This window comes from Dasypus novemcinctus, unplaced genomic scaffold, assembly GCF_030445035.2.
Source record: "Dasypus novemcinctus isolate mDasNov1 unplaced genomic scaffold, mDasNov1.1.hap2 scaffold_106, whole genome shotgun sequence".
Classification (NCBI taxonomy): domain Eukaryota; kingdom Metazoa; phylum Chordata; class Mammalia; order Cingulata; family Dasypodidae; genus Dasypus; species Dasypus novemcinctus.
In genome coordinates, this window is record NW_026688145.1 from 678,925 (window position 1) to 697,834 (window position 18,910).

Below are 18,910 nucleotides of genomic sequence, written 5' to 3' on the forward strand. Positions count from 1 at the left end.
ACCAGTCTGACGTGCGGAGCTCCTTGCTTAATTCTCAGGGTCTCTCAAAACTTCCGGTGCCTCTGGCTGATCCACCAGTGCTCCGGCAAAGACTGCAACCTCTTTCTGGAATCAAATTAGGTGTCCAGGGGTACCCAGGGCTGGGTTTCACTCAGGCCCTTCCAGCCTACTCAGAGATTTCTGGAAGCGGCAAACAGCTGTTATCACCTCTGAGCTACTCAACACTATCGCAGGAGAGCCCCCAAAATGTTGTAGAGAAGTCAGGTGTATGCGGTATTGAAGGCCAGGATACAAGAACTCTGAGAAGGAAATTGGTTTATTTCAACCAGCCATACTCTTGTCCTAATAAAAACTGAGCCCCAAATAGCATTTTTTGGTCCTTTTTATACAGAGGATAAAATTAGGGAGACAAAGGGTGATGGCATGTGGGAAACCGACTTTGGCCCAGTGGTTAGGGCGTCGGTCTACCATATGGGAGGTCCGCGGTTCAAGCCCCGGGCCTCCTTGACCCGTGTGGAGCTGGCCCATGTGCAGTGCTGATGCGCGCAAGGAGTGCCGTGCCACACAGGGGTGTCCCCCGCGTAGGGGAGCCCCACGCGCAAGGAGTGCACCCATAGGGAGAGCCACCCAGCGCGAAGGAGGGAGCAGCCTGCCGAGGAATGGCGCCGCCCACACTTCCCGTGCTGCTGATGACAACAGAAGCGGACAAAGAAACAAGACGCAGCAAAAAGACACAGAAAACAGACAACCGGGGGAGGGGAGGGGAATTAAATAAATAAAAATAAATAAATCTTTAAAAAAAAAAAAAGGGTGATGGCATGCAAACAGACCTTTGGTTAGTTTCTTCAGTGTTTGATCTGAGTATCAGATAGGTTATTTCCCCAGATGAGTTGCATATTCCCCACATTCCAAGCCAGCTTGGATTTAGCATATCTTCCACAGCTTGGATTTAGCATATCTTCCACATTCCATCTGGATGCAACCTTGAATTCACATTCAGTCTTATATCCTTTCTGAACATTCAAAGAACGTAAGGCCTATATTACTTATTTGGATATTTAGGACTAGGGACACTTGTAAACAATTTTGAATTTATGCAAAGGCTATATCATTAGTAACCCTTTCCCTCATGAATTCAAGTGTAAAGTAAATAAATTGCTGCCTGATGGAATTCTTAGCCCATACGGTTAAATGACCACTGTAGTTTTCTTATCTCCAAGGACTGGGGGAATAAAGAAGTCTCCTGCTTTAACTGTAAGTGTTCCTAAGAGTGTCAATTCATAAGAGAAACCACTTTGTCTCCCTGAGGTGTCAAGAATTAATCTTGCTGCTTACCAAAATTCTGTTAAATTCAAGGTAAAATATAAAGTTCTGAAACAAAAGAAATTTGTGTTAAAACATTGGGAATATTTTGGTTACAAGCCATTATTAAGAAACAAAATTCTTGTGCAAAACTGCATGGTCATAGTGTAAAACTGCACAGTCACAGTGCAAATTAAGAAAAGTTTCAGGAGTCTGAAATGTTTTGCAGTCACACTTTTTTGTAAAAATTAGAAGTTTAAATTTACTGAAGTTATGTTTTTGTGTCAAACTATTCATGTCTGCCTATTTGCTCAAATTATTGAGGTTAAATATGCAGTTATAAAGTAATATATATTTCTGAAACCCAAATTAAGCTAAACAGTATATAAAATAATGGAATTATAAGTAACATCAATGAGTTGTGTTTCTGTGTCTATTTGTGTCTGCCCATTTTCTCAGTGTATGTCTTCATACATCAAGATAATAGTATCAAATTAACAAAGGAAAATTCTTAACAGAGCTTTATTCCAAGTGTTAAAAATTAAATATGCAGTTAAATATGAAAATAAATATTCTTGGAGCCCAAATTAAACTAAGCAAGATGAAAAGGACATGTAGAAATCTGATTATAAGAACTATTGAGAAAGGTCCTCCTCTTTGCAAGAGCTTTGAAGGCAAGACTAGGTGTGGCAGACTAAACCTTTCAGCTAGGCCAAGGAATTAAGAATCAGTTTGCCCTGTAATTTCCCAGTTTAAACCTTTTGTCAGCCACAAATTTTAAAAAAACAAAAATTAGTTTCGCTTTCACATAAAAGAAGGAAATATTGATTAATGTAACCTGGCAGCCTTCTGCCTCAGTCTCCCACTCCTGGGGTAAACAGCAATAAATGAAACCAGCTTAAGCCAGTCCTATAGGCAATAAAAGGATGCCCAAGAAAGAGCTAAGTCAATACCAATGCAGCACTAAACTCCATTCCTTATTTGACAAAGGGGAGCAGGTAAAAACTAAAATGGTTGAAATGTGATAAAGGAAACAGTTAAATCACAAACTGTTGCACAGGGAAGTTAGCTCTCAGATAGGCTGTAACTTCTGAAGTATGCAATCTATAGAGAAATGGAAGAAGAGCTTGCATTCTAGGCTTAAGGGTATAAATTTTGACTTTTTCCATTTTTCATGGCGCCAGCCATATTTTCTGGTTTTGTGCCCTTCGTGCAAGATTGAAAATAAATTCTTTTCTTCTCCACAATTGGGTAAGCCTTATTTTCTTCCAGATGAAGATTTCTTTCCAAACAAAATAAAGGTAATTAGTGGCTCTGTTAACAAATTTCAATAAGTAAAGTCCATAAAATCTATGGAGAGATCTTTCCTGGATTATGATTAAACAAATTAAGTAATTGTGTAATGTGTTTTAAAAACTGGGAGTCAGTATGATTTAAAATTTTTTTTCATTTTCATAACTTAAACAAAGAAAAGAAGTTTTTATCCTCCTGTAAGGAAAAAAAGAAAACATTCCTTGCATAAACTATAATGGTTTCAATTTTATTTAGCTTGAGGGTAATCTCCCACAGTTAATTTATAAACTAAAGTAACATTATATGTACAAACTCTTTAGAGTAATAAAAATTTAAGTTCACGTTAATAAAATTAAGCTAAAGAAAAAAGATTGTAAATATTCTCTCTTAAAGAAATAAAGTAAATTTCTTTAGTTAGTAATTATAATTTAATAAGTTTATTTAAATGTAAAGTAACTAGTCAATGTGGTTTCAGTCAATTATAAAAAGTTTGTAAAACATCTTCCAAATTAAAAACGTTAAAATAGTTCTAGTTCTAAAAGTCATTGTTAACTAAAAGCCTGGATTGGTATTGGTTGCAAAAAATAACTTTGTGGTGATAAAACCTGTCTGAAGGCTATGGCAACGTGCATATTTAAGTAAATGGTAATAAAAAGTTATCTTGATTCTATTGGGAATCTTCTGTTTTCATTTTAACAATGAAAAATTTTTTCCCTCTATTACTAAAGGAAAATACCAACTATTATCTTCATGGTAAAATTATGTAAGTAAACATTCATTTGATATATGCTGTATTGCATTAAATTGTTTAAAATATAGAAAAACAAGGAATAAAATTTAACATTGTCAAACTCTTTTGTGCATTCAGACCAGGCCTTGAATTCATTGCATGTTGCCTCTCCATGTGAGTTATTGGCTAGCCTGGTCATTGACCCCTCAATTAGAAATATTTCCTATATCAGACTCTGGTTCTGCTCCTGAATTCAATGGAAACTATATTGCAGTTTCAAGCTCCTGCAGCAGCCAATGATGACTTGGAACACCCTAGTGTACAATGGATATTGCCTCCAGACTGGCAGTGGTCCATAGTGCCAGAGAGCACTATGCACCAGGCTAGAAGAATAGTGGAAACTCTCTCAAAAATTAACAATGCTGTGACTTGCTCACTGTGAAGAACATGCTAAGTGGAGCCATGATACCAAGATACTGTAAGTAAAACTTACACATAGTTGGCATTATGACCTGCTCCCATGGAGAGATAACATGTAAAATATTACAAACTTGAATCTTATAACTGATTGCAACTCTGAATCTTCAAATTAAGTAGGGCATTAATTGTTATTAAGTGCTGTAGTTTTATCCTGTACTAAATATATGCCTAATAATTATAATGTTATCTTTTCTATTATGGATCAAGTGGAAAAGTTTATTAGACATGTTAAATTCCTAGTAAATTCATTTTCTAAACAGTTAATAAACATGTCTATAGAATAACGTGGCAGTCTCAGCCAGGCTCAATCAACTTACTGTACTCTACTGTACCCTACTGTGCAGCAAAAATGAGGCTTGCTTACTAATAATGAGCCACCTATTGTACAAGTCAAAATTACTGGAAATTGTACAATTAAAACCAAAATGTAAAAAAAACCTTTATTCTGTAGTTCTGATCTCTCCCACAGCTAAAAACTAAGAAAATTTCCAACTTGTTGTACTAATCCTGAATGAAACCAACTGCCAAAGTGTACCAGTTCACCAGGAGCATCTGACAGAGCACATGAGTGCCAATCATTAAACAGCTGGAAATTTGTCTTTGCAATTTCTCTCTAAAAATAAATAACTGAGAAAAAGTATATATATATATATATATATATATATATATATATATACTGTTCCCACCAGCTTTTAAAAAGGTGTGCCATCTTTATAAGCACCTAACCTTGTCTACCTCTGTAATCCAATGTCCTCTTTTAAAAACAGGTATTCTAAATTTTAACTGAGTTTGTTTCTTTCAGAGTGAACATCTTATTAACCGTATGAAAACTTCATCACACTTCATACAGAAGGCCAGACACATCTTCCTCCAGTAAAAAGAGAGTTCTACACCTTGTTAGGCAATAACTACAGCCCATGGCCAGCAGGAAGCTATTACAGAAATGAGATTATCTCCCTTCAGCATCTCTTTAAGATTAAAGGTGTAAACCCTTTAAGGGTAAAACAAAATTAATAGATGGATCTACAGCTGGCTGAAAATCTACATAGGGGCCACTGGCCCTGAGATGACTGCAGGGGAACCACTGTCCCAAAATTCTACTGTCTGGAGTGAAAACTTCTAAACATCTGGAAACAGGCTCCTGAATGCTACAGTGAAAATTGATAAGTAAAATAATCAGTCCAAACAACAATCAGCCATGCACCTCATAGCTCCAACAATAATTATGTCAAAGTTTAGCAAGTTAAATTTTGGCATAATGGGGGAATGATGTGGGCTCTGGCTGGGAGGCTCTTTATCTCTTAAGAGATAACCTAAGCTGTCTGTGACTTGTGGGTGTGGGCCAGTAAGCTCCTGCAGTCCTGCGCTTGATAACCATGGCCACGACTCCAGTCCCAGGAGACAGTTTAACAATGCAAAGTCTATAAACTTTAAATATTCAGGCGAAATGCAAACCAAATGGGCTAAAAGCTTATCTAAAATGTTTGAAGTCCATGCTAAAAGCTTACCTAAGATGTGGAAGATATGCTAATTCAAGCCTATTGAGATCTAAAAGAAAAGGATCATTTGGCCTTTCCTCTCTGTATAAAAGGGATCAAAAATCTTGTTAGGGTCTGCACATCTGCATAGGGGTTGTGACCAGGGCCTGGGGGCCAGGTCTGGCGCCGAGCCCCGGATGCCCCCTCCCCTGCCTTCCCTGCAGTACTACATGTCCACTTGCCAAGTGGCGCTGGCCAAGGCCTTTCCCGACCAATTCACCAAGGAGCCCCAGGAGGGGGATCCGGTGTGTGGATGTGGGCTCAGGAGCACCGGGCACTGGGTGGGTGGGGGCGGTAGTGGGAGGGGGTCCCAGGGACTCCAAGTGTGGCTCAATGCCCAGTCTGTGTTGTGTGCTAATGCCCCATTCACAGGCACAGTGCCACCACTAATGGCACCCAGCCTCCATGCCACCATCACCCTTGCTGTCACAACACCCGAGCCCACACCAGATCAAGGATGAGGAGGAGACCCGGGACAGGCTGCCCAAAGATGGTGAGCACTACGATGAGGACAGGGAGGCCACCAAGGACCAGTGCAATATCCATGCCACAGAGTGGCTGTGCTGTGTCTCCTGCTCCTCTTCCAGCGGGGAGAGCAAGAGCAGCTTGGTAGACACGTTGCAGTCCAGCTCACTCAGCTGCCCAGCTAGACCCTCAGGCCTGCCAGCTCCCTGGGCAAGGAGTACAACTAAGGACCCTGCCCCACACTTCCCCCTTAGAGGGTGGGTGCCTGCAGCAGTGGTCCTCAAGTCCACTGCACCTCAATCCTCTGTGGGGTCCACGGCCCAACCCCACTGCCATACACTTGAGTACCCCAAGCACAGCATGCATCTCCCCACACTCCAGAATCCACAACGTCATGCCTTACCCTGGTTCCAGAATGCATAATATGTGCACTGGAGCTCCCTCAGGCATGGCCAGGGTCCCAAAGGCCAGGAATCTGCCATTTGCCCTGCAGTGCCAGAGGTTTCAGTAAACCCTGCCAGCTGCCTTCCAGGCTGGACTTCTAGAGCTCTTTGTGGCTTGCAAATTCTCTACACTGCAGAGCGTGCCATGCCCTAGCCTGGTCTGGGAGTCACAAAGCGCTGGCTTCCCTGTAATGTCTCTACTAATGGGACACTACATCCAGAGACAGGACGTTTTCAGGGACTTAGGATACCTGGGTGCAGAGGTCCTCCTTTTCAGCCCCAGAAATCAGGCTACAGCACAGGGCCCTAAGGTGTTCTTGGCTCCAGCCTCACCTGGGTGCTCAGCTTTTCTGGGGGATTCCCCATCCCAGCCTCTACCCCTTCTGGTAGGTCCAGTGCTCACCATGGTCCCATTGCCACACACCCCACTTTGGCCAAACAATGAGTGGCAGAACCACTTGGCCCCTCATTCCTGCTAGAGAATGCTCAGGACCACTTTCTGGCCTTTTCTGGACCAGACCCTACTCGTTCCCTGAGTCTGAACAACCTCCCATGACTCCAGACTCCAGTGACTCCATCCAGACTCCTGTGTCCTCCTGGGAAAACCCCCTGCAGAGGATGGAACTGGCTGTCTTCTCCCCTAACAGCTCAGTCCAACAGGAAACCACTTGCATTCTAGGTCCAGCTGCTGAGGCTAGAACCTTACACTGTGTTGCCTCCCATCCACTTCCCATCCAGAACTCAGCCCACAGGGTTCTAGACCCACACATTTACCTCGAGGTTCTTCCATCTCCAAGCTCTGGTGTCAGGGAGGGCCCCCCTCACGTGTGCTGGTGCCCTGCTGGGTTTGCAGTGGGTGGTGGGGGATGGGAGGGCAGAATGGGTGTGATTGAAGTGTGTGTCCAGAAATGAAAAAAAAATCTATATTTAAGATCCCAGGTTTCATCCAACATGGGGGCTTGGTGGACCTCTATACTGGCCTTTCCCTCCTCTTGGTTTCAGATTTTCCAACCCACCCCACTTGCTCACCCATGGGTCCACAGTGCCTCATTTCATCCTGCTGTCCTGTAGATATTTGGATTGCTGTTTGGAATTCCAGTGTTATTTCAAGGAAGAAAGGCCTCTTTTGCCTCCTTGGGACTTGAAAGTGACAAACACATGGATTAAGCTCTCTTTGGCAGGAAGGAGCTGTGTGATGAAGGAAGTTCCACAGAGTAGCCATTTAGTCACCTGGGGCTACAGCACAGATGGAGGGCATTTCTATCATGGCAGAAATATCTGGTGCACTGGCTTAACAAATCTTTTCAGGGCTCCGCTGAGATGACTCTCTTTTCAGGAAAAAAGACAAAAACTTTTCCTTATAGTTCTAGGCTCACTAGGCGACATGTGCATTTCTGAGCACATCATCACAAATGAAGAGAACAGGAAGCTCTGAGTGAGGAGTCTTAGGTCCTGGTCATCATCTTTGTGACAGACACAGAAGCCCCCACAATCAGATCATATGTGCAGAGAGCAAGAGGGCATGGTGCTGAGCAAACGATACCTAGCAGTCACTTCCCGATTCCTCTTCTACCAAAAACCAAAGGCTGGGGGTCAGAGCTGACACAGCATTTTGCTTGATTGCCCCAAGATGCTGCAATCTGTTTCAGTTCTCTTTTCGAGAATATGAACCCTAGTTTTACCTCTCCTTTCTCAAATAAGACCCAAAACCCCAGCTCAGCTCTTCTCGTACATCATAAGCTCCCAGCTTCTCAGCTCAAAGTTCTTGTTACTGAGTATGTGCTTTACATTGGGAAGAACCTAATATTCAAGACAGGCCTGATCTCTTACAAGCCCGGGTGGGGAGGGGGCAAGCTGTCCTCATAGCTACTCTTGTGTGCTTGCTTACCATAGTTAATTTACATAGTAACTTCAATGTGCCCATATAATCTGGAAAGAACTACCTATCTCCCAGGGTTGAACTAGAAACAATATCTCAGAGCTTGGCAGAGGCCTGGCTCCATTATTACTCACTCAACAGGACCCCTTTCTGGTTACCATTACACTGTAAAACACTCAGCCTGCTTCCTGCTACCCACTTAGTTCAACCCTCCCTGGAGTAATAAATAGCTAGACAAGTACTGGCTATAGCACACCACCCACAGGAGAGGGTTCAAACCTTATAATTTCCCCAAACGAGACACACACACCATCACCACCTGCTGCAAAAAGCTTTATTGTTTACACTTGGTTCAGGGCTTGTTAGAGGGCTAAAAGATGGCAGTTAGAAAGATGTCTCCTGGCTGGAGGGGCTCAGGCAGAAGCCTGGATGGTGGGGGAATAGAGCCCTCCCCTGTGGCCTCTGGGTTCCAGAGGCTTCTAGTCGTGCTTGAAGGTGAGCCTTTCAAAGAGATACTCACCCAGCCTGGCCTGCGGGCCAGCAAGCCTGCAGAGGTTGCTCAGGTGGTCACCGATCTTTTTTATCAGTTTCACCTCCTCATCTATGAAATGGTTCTCTAGGAAGTCACAGAACTGAGGAATAGAAGAGAAATGAAAAATTCTACTAAGACATAATATGAGACAATAGCTAACTATGTGGCAGATGTGGGATGTGAGGCATGGCAAGGAAATTCCCTGGAAAATCAAAGGGATTCAAGGCTTACAGTGGAGATTTCATCCCAAGGAAGGTCTGAGTTTGGCTAGCCATGGAGCATGGGGATACTTAATGGGGGTCTGTGTTGGCAGATCTCAGTGCATGCAGATCCAATAGGGCCTGGTTCAGGGACTTCTTCAGGACAATGGCAGTTTCCATGGTGTCCAGTGTATTACATCACTTATCTTTGGAAGGCTTCTGTACATCAGAAAGAAACAGGTTCAGTGCCTTCCACACACATTTCCCAGCAGTCCCAGGCGGGCAAGAATGCAGAAGGGATGTAGCCCCCGATCGGATCTGTGAGCGTCCTTGCATGACCCCCAGTCTCCTGCAGCTACACCACCACTGAGAGCACAGAGCTCTCCAGACACTATGTCTTTCGAGAGTGCCTCCAATTCAGCCACCATAAACAACACACATAAAACTGAACTCAATGTCCCAGGAGCACACATGGCACTAAAAAGTCAGAATCAAGGGACGTGGCATGCATGGCCTGCTGGGAGGTGTAGCCCACTGTCTGCTGGCCATTTACCTGCACATCCTGGAAGAGGGCATAGCCACCATGCTGGTTTTGCATCTTCAAGAGATCCTCCATGCCCTTGCACTTCTCCTTTGCCAACTCACAGAAGAAGTGGTCCATGCCCTTTAGGTCCACAACATCATGGTTGAAATAGTGGCCCAGTGGGAAAAGATGGAGTAGACAATGGTCAGCATGAGGCCTGGTGAGTCCAAGCTGCCAGACTTCTCTATTTGACTAACCGGTGGTACAAAAAAGGCACGTGCATGGGCAGAGGGCTAATGGCGCATACAGTTGGGGGAAACGTGGGCCAGGGGACTTCCAGGAAAGCTCACCAGATAGAGGTACGTGTAGGAAGCCTGCAGCTGCAGGTTGACCAGGTGGTTCACAGAGGCCTCCCCTTCAGCTGATTAATTCTGATGGATCAGGGATTTCATGTGTGGTTGACAATGAGGAGTTAACCACAAAAACGTGGTGTTAGCTGCTCCCGGCAGTGGGGGGTGCTCGAGAAATTAGTACTGGAGGTTGCAACTGGAGAAGCAGTTGCAAGGTGGTCAATGTTGAGAAGGTGTGGGGAAGAGTCCCTGGGTCTGTTCCATTCACACACTGTTGAAGCAAGAGACAGATCTGAGGAACCACCAGGCATGCTGTAGATGGGCCCAGCCTGAGCAGTGCCTTTTGCAGCATGGGACCTACGTGGGTGGGGTGGGTGGAGCGAGCAGCCAGCCAATCCATGACAGCAGAAGTTGTGGCATGGACATCGGTCATGACCAATCGAGAGCAGATTGAGGGCTCAAGGGCAGCCCCAGTGAGCAGGGAAAGGGGGGAGTGGTTAAGTCACATACCTGGAGAAGGAGGTTGCTGTGAAATGGGGAATTGGGATGTAAGTGGAGGAGGTTCAGTCTTGGTTTGCTTGGTGGGATGCATGGGTCCCCAGGCTGACTCAGGGAAGTCAAAAGATTCTGGGAGTGGGAGATTTATGGGGACATTGGGAATCCTGGGAGGTGATGATTCTGGGTTGTGGGGCATGGCACAGAAAGTCGGTGGGCTTCTGGGGTAGTCTCTGAGAGCATGGACTTGTCTGGAACCCAGGGACCTTCTTCAGAAGTGTGGAGGGAGCCTCCAGATACCTGGGGTTTGCTCTGCAAGATAAAGTGAGGATCATTGGGAAGTTTAAAAGGCTGATACAGGACATTTCTGGAACCCTGGGAACTCCCTGTGGTGGAGTGGGGGACCTTCAGTCAAAGGTGAAGGTTTTATAGCCTTAGAGTTCACTATGGTGATGTGGGCTATGGATCAGCTTTTCAAGTGAAACTTGGTCTGGGTGTAGGGTTAAACAATGAAAAAGGTCAGCTGGAATCTTTTGTTATGGTGTTGAATTGTGAATGAATTCGCTTATACCAAATGTTAAGTGTTCTAAGTTTTGTGACGGTTGTGGGGGAAGCCATGCTGAAAATATATACATATAGAACTTGTAGATCAGATTAGTGACCTTTGTGCTTCTGTCTGTGTCAGCTCAATGCTAGTGTTAGAGTTGTGTGGTTATGTAAAGTAGAATTTAGTTGAGCTGGAACCCTCCCATGCCATTGGCAAGGGGGCAAAATGATTATGGGGCAAAACTAATTAATCTGAATGTTTGCAGGGTCTAGATGTTTGTGCATGCTCTGCTGTCTTGTCTCTGGTCTGCTCCTTTGCTGGGGTTTGGAGGCTGTTTGTGTCCGCACCATGCACCCAAGTTTATTGGGGCTGCCATAGTGAGGTTGGCTGGGTCCTCAAGAGGATTGTTGAATTTGAGTAGGTTCTGTCTGCCCATTTTGGCAGAAAGCTGGAAAGGGGGGAATGGCATGCCCCTTTCCAGTGAGTCCACACCAAATCATAAGCCACATTCCAATTTGATTGTTGTGCACCTGATTGTCTGGAAGGGGCAGAAGTGAAGAGGGTGAAAAGTGGAATCCAGATAAATGCAGTAAAATTCTCTCCCTAGGGTGTCAAGGCCAAATCTCTCTCTCTGTAAGACTGTAGAAATACTTTGGAATATTTTAGAACTGTAAAATCATCTGAAGAAAAGAGGCTATGGCTTGAAAAAGTAGACCGCTAATCACTTGATAGCCTTTTCAATGGTCTGGTTGGAAAATTCAGGTTTGTGAAAGTATAGAGGGAAAAGAAAAAAAAGGAATGAAATGCCACTTTATAATCTCTGTTTGGCTTTTGTCAGTTGCTGGCACCTAAGAAGTCACACTAAAAAAGTAAAAAGGTAGTTTAAAATGAATCTTTAAATGTCAATACTCTCTTGCTGGTGAATTAAATGCATAACTTGCTGATGAGAATTTGTTCCATTACTAAAAAAATGCAGGACTTCAAAGAATTGTTATTAATACAATACTTGTAGCTTAATTAATAAAGTTATAAAATTCAACTTAAGGTTAAAAAGATTAATAAAAACTGTAACTGAGTTAAGATCATTTATAAATGTGTTTACATTATAAAACAGCTAAAGATAATAACTGAAATTATAGCTTGTGAATTTACCCTGAAACTATTATTGAAGTGTAAATTCTAAATGAACATTCCTTTGTTTATGGTTATTTCAAGCCTAACCTCACCCCTTGCCTTTGCGTATGGTTATTTCATAATAGCTTCTGCCCTACAGTCCAGAGAAGAGCTGGGACATCCCTGTCTCCTGTCCTGGTATTAGTGTGGTAGAGAAGTTGGGTGTGCACGGTATTGAAGGCCAGGACACGAGAACACTCAGAAGGAAGCTGGTTTATTTTGACTGGCCATACTCGGTGGACACTTGTCCTAATAAAACCCAAGACCCAAATAGCATTTTTCAGTCCCTTTTATACAGAGGATAAAATGAGGGAGACAAAGGGTGATGGTATGCAAACAGATCTTTGGTTAGTTTCCTCCGTGTTTGATCTGAGTATCAGATAGGTTATTTCCCCCAGGTGAGTTGCATATTCCCCACATTCCAAGCCAGCTTTGGTTTAGCATATCTTCTACAGCTTGGATTTAGGGTTTGTACAAGTTCCAGCTGGGTGGATGGATTTTCACATAATAGGGTTTGATATTTAAGCAGGTGGCTGTTAGTAAGCCAAATTTTCCTTTGGCTTCTAAGATTGTGATTACCTTATGTGGAACCTGGACAATTATAGGCTGCCCAAGAGTTAATTGTATAGCTTCTACTGTAAGCATGGCTGCAGCTGCTACACCTTGAAAACATGAGGGCCATCCCTGGGCTACAGTGTCCAGTTGTTTGGAGAGATATGCTACAGGTCTTTGCCAGGAACTGAGGTATTGCATGAGAAGTCCTACTGCGATTCTTTCTCAGTTGTGAATGTAGAGGTAGAACGGCTGAGTGAGGTCTGGAAGTCTGAGGCTGGTGCTACCATTAGAGCTTGTTTGAGAGCAGTGAAAGAATTTTTCTGTGGGCTATCACAGAGCATGGGATCATGATCACCTTTGTGGCTTTGTATAAAGCGTGCATGAGTACCCCAAAATTGGGGATCCAATTGCAGCAGAATCCATCTGCCCCAAGGAACTCTCACAGCTTCTGGTGGGTATTTAGCTCAGGGAGACTACAGAGCGCTTTCTTTCTTTCAAGTCCCTATTCATAGCCCCCCTGCATTATTTTAGAACCTAGATATTTGACCTAAGGTAGGCAGATTTGGGCTTTTTTCTTAGACGCCTGATAGCCTTTATGCTGTAGATGCTTTAAAAGAACATGGGTTCCACCAGCAGTCTTGATAGGTGGGACTTCTGAGAATGAGGTCATCTATATATTGGAGGAGAAAACAGTTATGGCTTCCTGCTTTAAAGGATTTGAGAACACTGGCCAGAGCTTGTCCAATAATAGTGGATGCATTTTTAAATCCTTAAGGCAATCGCGGCCATGTTAGCTGCTCCCTTTCACCTGAGTTTGGATTTTCCCATGTAAAGGCAAAAATTTTCTGGCTCCAGGGTGCCACGAGAATGCAAAAGAAGGCATCCTTAAGATCTAGGCTTGAAAACTAGATTGCCAATGAGGGTATTAAGCTGAGAAGTGTATATGGATTAGAAACCACAGAATGAAGGGTTATTACTGTCAAATTAACTGCTTGTAAGTCCTGGCTTGGGCAGTAATCTCCAGCAACTTTTTAAACTGGGAAGTGTGGGGTGTTCCATGGAGACTGGCACAGCCTCAATATGCCCTCATTCAGTAAGCTCTGAATCTATAGCTTGACCTTTTCTTGTGCTTCACATGGAACTGGAAATTGCCTTATGCTTACTGGACTGGCCGTAGGCTTTATTTCAATAATAATTGGAGGAATGTCATATGCCATCCCCATTGGGTTACCCTCTGCCCATATTTCAGGCACATCTTCAAAGGGGAGCTGCATGGCCATGGATTGGCCATTCTCACTGAGGCAATACACTCTCCATTCCTCCTACAGAGGTAGGGTTAGTGCTATTTTTGGAAGGTCTTGTGGCCCCAGTGTCAGTGTGGATTGCCCTGTGGCATCAAAGGTAATTTGAACCTGCAGTTTAGACAGCAGGTCTTGACCCAGGTATGGGACTGGTCACTCTGGAAGATAAAGGAATTCATGAGGGACCTCCTTTCCCCCAATGTTGCAGGTCCTGGCTTGAAGGAAGGGCCATTTAGCACTTTTGCCAGTTGCCCCTACAATAGCAGCTTTGATGTAAGCTATGGGTAGGAGGCTCTTTGTCTCTTAAGAGATAACCTAATCTGTCTATGACTTGTGGGTGTGGGATGATAAGAGGCTGCATTCCTGCTCTTGGTGACCATGGCAATGACTCCAGTCCCAGGAAATGGCTTATCTATGCAAACTCTATAGACTTTGAATATTCAGGGGAAATGCAAACCAAGACAAGCTAAAAGCTTATTTGGATTGTTTGAAGTGCATGGTAAAAGCTAACCTAGGATGTGGAAGATATATGCTAATTCAAGCCTATTGAGAACTGAAACAAAGGGACCATTTGGACTCTCCTCTCTGTATAAAAGGGACTCAAAATTCTTGGCCGGGGCTCGGGATTGAAACAGAAAGCTCCCAAGTCCAGCCAGCCATCATTAAACCATTTTTTCTTCTCAAAATCATTTCTGAGTCCTGGCCTTTCTAAACGCAAATAATTGAACCTAGTATCAAATTATACAACATTTTTGGGGACTCTCCCAGGACTGAAAACAAAGGCAAGAGATGGTAGCATTTTGCTGCCCTTCCCAATTCCCCAAGGAAGCCAGGGGAACTCAGGTGAACCCCAAATCTGGGCTCCCTGGATTAAATTTAATCCAGAAAAGATGTGGGCTCCAGCAGAATCTTCCCACCAAAAATCAGGGGCAATGGAAGGTCTGAAGAGGAAGATTTTGGGAACTTTTCAGAACTCCGAACATGGAAGAAGGTAAGACTCACCAGGTGAGCAAAGTCTTGAAAGCCCTAGTTCTAATTGCTAGGAAGGGGAAGCTGATCACCTCCCAAGAGACCTTAGTAGCTCCAGAAAATTGGGGAGAAGCCGTTCTCTCTAGGTCTGGAAAAGGGAGAAAAAACAAGAAAAAGCCCTGGTGTTTTGGGTTTGTCAAACTGCATGTTAGAATCTGGTACTGGTCTTACATCCATTGAAGAAATGAAGGTTTGATTATAATGTGAAGGGTTGTTTATAGGTTCGAGTCCTAACATCCTGGAAATTGGTCTAGATTTTTTAAAAAACTTGGTCACAGGAACATGGATCAGCTTTTCTAGTGAAGCTTGGTCGGGATGTGAAGTCAAACAGTGAAAAAGTCAGCTGGAATCTTTTGTCATGGTGCTGAATTGTGAAAGAATTCGCTTCATACCAGATGTTAATGTTAAGTGTTCTCTCTAAGGCTTGTGATGGCTCTGGGGGACAGCCATGATGGATATATATATATATATATATATATATATAAAATTGGGATTCAGATTAATAACTTTAAGGCTTCTGTCTGTGTCAGCTCAAAGCTAGTGTTGGAGTTGTGTGGTTATGTAAAGTAGAATTTAATTTAGCTGGAACCCTCATTGGAAAGGAGGTGAATTGTTTATAGAGCAAAATTGTGGATTCTGGATGTTTGCAGAGTCTGGATGTTTGCACATGCTCTGCTGCCTTGTCTCTGTTCCACCAATTTGCCAAGTCTTGGAGGCCATCTGTGCCCATGCCATGCACCCGAGTTTGTTGAGGCTGTTCCAGTCAGGGTGGCTGGGTTCTCGGGAGCAGTGCTGAATTTGAGTAAGTTCTGTCTGCCCATTTTTGCAGAAAGCTGGAAAGGGGGGAGCAGCTTGCCCCTTTCCAGTGAGTCCACACCTTCTACTCATAAGCTGCATTCCTATTTGATTGTTGTGCCCCCGAGTGCCTGGAAGGGGGTGAAAAACAGAATCAAAATAAATGCAGTAAAATTCCCTCCCTAGGGTATCAAGGACAACATCTTTCTCTCTGTAAGACTGCTGAAATTATTTGGAATGTTTAAGTACTGTAAACTCATCTAAAGAAAGGAGGCTGTCGCTTGAAACAATATAAATTAAAAAAGAAAGATTTTTTAAAAAACAGCTCTATTCTAATGGCAAAAAATTAAATAAGTGCTTATATTAATACATAAGTTTAAATGTTAATAGAATATCTACAATGACAAAAATTGTAAGTCTTGATGAACATATTTACTATAAGTATTTTCATAAAAAGTTGTTCTTGCTAGATTGAAATGAATAGTTTATTTTTCTTCACAGGATAAAATGAAGGATGTAAAACTTAAATGAATATTAAAGAAGGTTAAAAGTTTGTGAGAATGCTGGCTGAAATTTAATAAGTTTTTTCTAAAGGGTGTGTTTTGTCCTAAAGTAGGATGGCTAAATTTCATAAACTCTTGAAACTTAAATGCATGTGGCAAGTCGTAGAGGGTATTGTGGTAACTTTAAGTAAAGAAATGTGTTCTGTGAAAGTAAAATTTTTCTTAAAATAATATATTCTATATGGTTATAAATAATTTTAAAAAGTTTAATAAAGCATTGTTTCAATTAAGGTATTTAACGGCCAATTCCAAAAAGTCTTTATTAAATAAAAACTGAATTGATAATAATAATAAAAGGTAATTTTATAACAAGAAAAGTTGTTGGCAGTCAGCCTCCTCTGCCAACTTGCTTCAAAAAACTCTTTCTGGTAAACCATGCTACTAAGTATTTAAAATGAAGAAATGTTAATTATTTAACAAGCTTGTTTAGTGTTAATGGCAATTACATATTGTAAGAAGTTTGCTTGGTAACTTAGTATGTAAGATATATGCAATGTGTTTTTACTGTTAAGGAAACAGGAGATGACTTTGTCCTAAGATAAAATGATTATTTATTGAAAAAGAGTAGAGTGTAGGACAAACTTTGAATACTGAAAGTGTAGAATTTTCATTGAAAAGAAATTTTATGATTCAAATGGAGTAAGATTTGATAGGTCTATCTATAAAATTTTAAAAGCCTTAGTATCAAGTTGTATGTATCGAAGTTAAAATATTGTTCTTTTGCAAAGTCTCTCAAGTCATTAGGTTTTTTTGGTAAAAGCTTCCTGAATAATAAGTATAAAAAAGGTCTGTTTTATCAAATTACCTTCTTGTGCTAACCTCATAATTTCCTCAGTGTTTGAACAAAAGGGTCTTATCTCTTTTAAAGGAAAATAATGTACAAACTTGCTTTCAAAAAATCAAATCCTGAAAAGTAGCTTTGTATTTCAAACTAGTTACAAGAGATTTTTTTCCTTTAACTTAAAAGAAAAATTAAAGAAATTGATAAGTTCATTTAATATAAGTCACAGGAAAATGTTTAAAATTGTTACAAAATCAAGTTTTTAAAAAAATTAATAAAAACTGTAACTGAGTTAAGATCATTTATAAATGCATTTATGTTATAAAACAGCAGAAAGATAATAACCGATATTATAGCTGGGTGAATTTAGACTGAAACTATTATTTAAGTGTAATTTTTAAACTCACCTTACCTTCATTTATGGTTGCTTCAAACCTAGCCTCACCCCTGCCTGTGCTAGTGGTTGTTTCATAACAGCTTCTGTCCTACTGGTATTAGTAACCCTGCTTTCTCTCATGAATCTAAGAGTGGACTGGATTCCTGCCTGGTGGAATTCGTAGCCCGTGGGTTTAAAGGACCACTGAAATTTTATTATCTCCAGGGACCTGGGTGTAAAAGGGAGTCTCCTGCCTTGACTGCCAGTGTTCCTAGGAGTGGCAATTCATGAGAGAAACCAGTTTGTCTCCCTGAGGCTTCCAATAGCCTCAGTGAATATACATAGAATTAGTCTTGTTGCTTATAAAAATTCTGCTAAATGCAAGGTAAAATACAAAGTTCTGAAACAAAAGAGAATTGTATCGGAGCATTGGGAACATTTTGGTTACAAGCCATTAGCTAAAAAACAAAAATCTTGTGTAAAATTGCATGCTCATAGTGTAAAACTGCACACTCACAGTGCAAATTAAGAAAAGTTTCAGGAGTCTTTGAAATGTTTTGCAGTCACACTTATTTTTTGAAAAATGGAAGTTTTTTAAAATTGTATTTATTCATTTTTTAAAAAATATTACATTAAAAAAATGAGTTCCCCATTCACCCCCACTGCCCCACCGCACCACTACCCCCACAGTAACACTCTCCCCCATCATCATGGCACATCCATTGCATCTGGTGACTATATCTCCGGGCATCGCTGCACCCCATGGCCAATGGTCCATACCATAGCCCACACTCTCCACGTTCCATCCAGTAGGCCATGGGACGACATACAATGTCTGGCAATTGTCCCTGCAGCACCACCCAGGACAACTCCAAGTCCCAAAAATGGCTCCACATCTGAACTCTTCCTCCCATTCCCTGCACCCAGCAGCCACCATGGTCACTTTTTCACACGAATGCCACATTTTCTTGATTATTAACCACAATAGTTCATGAATAGAATATCATTAAGTCCACTCTAATCCTTACTGTATTCCTCCTTAAAGTGGACCTTGGCTTGGTTGTGTCCATTCCACATCTATGTCAAGAGGGCCTTAGATTCCACATGGATACTGGATGCAATCCTCCTGCTTTCAGTTGTAGGCACTCTAGGCTCCATGGTGTGGTGGTTGACATTCTTCAACTCCATGTTAGCTGAGTGGGGTAAGTCCAATAAATCAGAGTGTAGGAGTTGAAGTCTGTTGAGGCTCATGGCCTGGCTATCAAACTGTCAGTGCAGAGATTCAAATCTCCTAGGTATATCTTAAACCCCAGCACCAACTACAATTCCAGTAAAGTAGCATGAAAGGCTTGTGAAAAGAGATCCTATCTGAGTCCAGCTCCCTCACGCAGAAACACCAACTCCAAACAAGGGACAGCTGACATGGCAGTGAACTCCATCTGCCATGACTATAGAACCTGTGGGTCTCTTTAGCCCTCAAAAGAACCAATACCTGGGGTTGTATCTACTTTATCTGTCTCCGAGATTCTGCTCAGGTGTGCTTAAGGGCATTCCTTCTGA

At 42.2% G+C, this 18,910-nt stretch overlaps 1 pseudogene; it reads right to left on the minus strand.

Moving 5' to 3' along the window:
• Positions 1-8,455: 8,455 nt before the first annotated feature.
• The window catches only part of LOC101421816 (ferritin light chain-like), a 30,590-nt pseudogene continuing 20,135 nt past the window's right edge, over positions 8,456-18,910 (minus strand).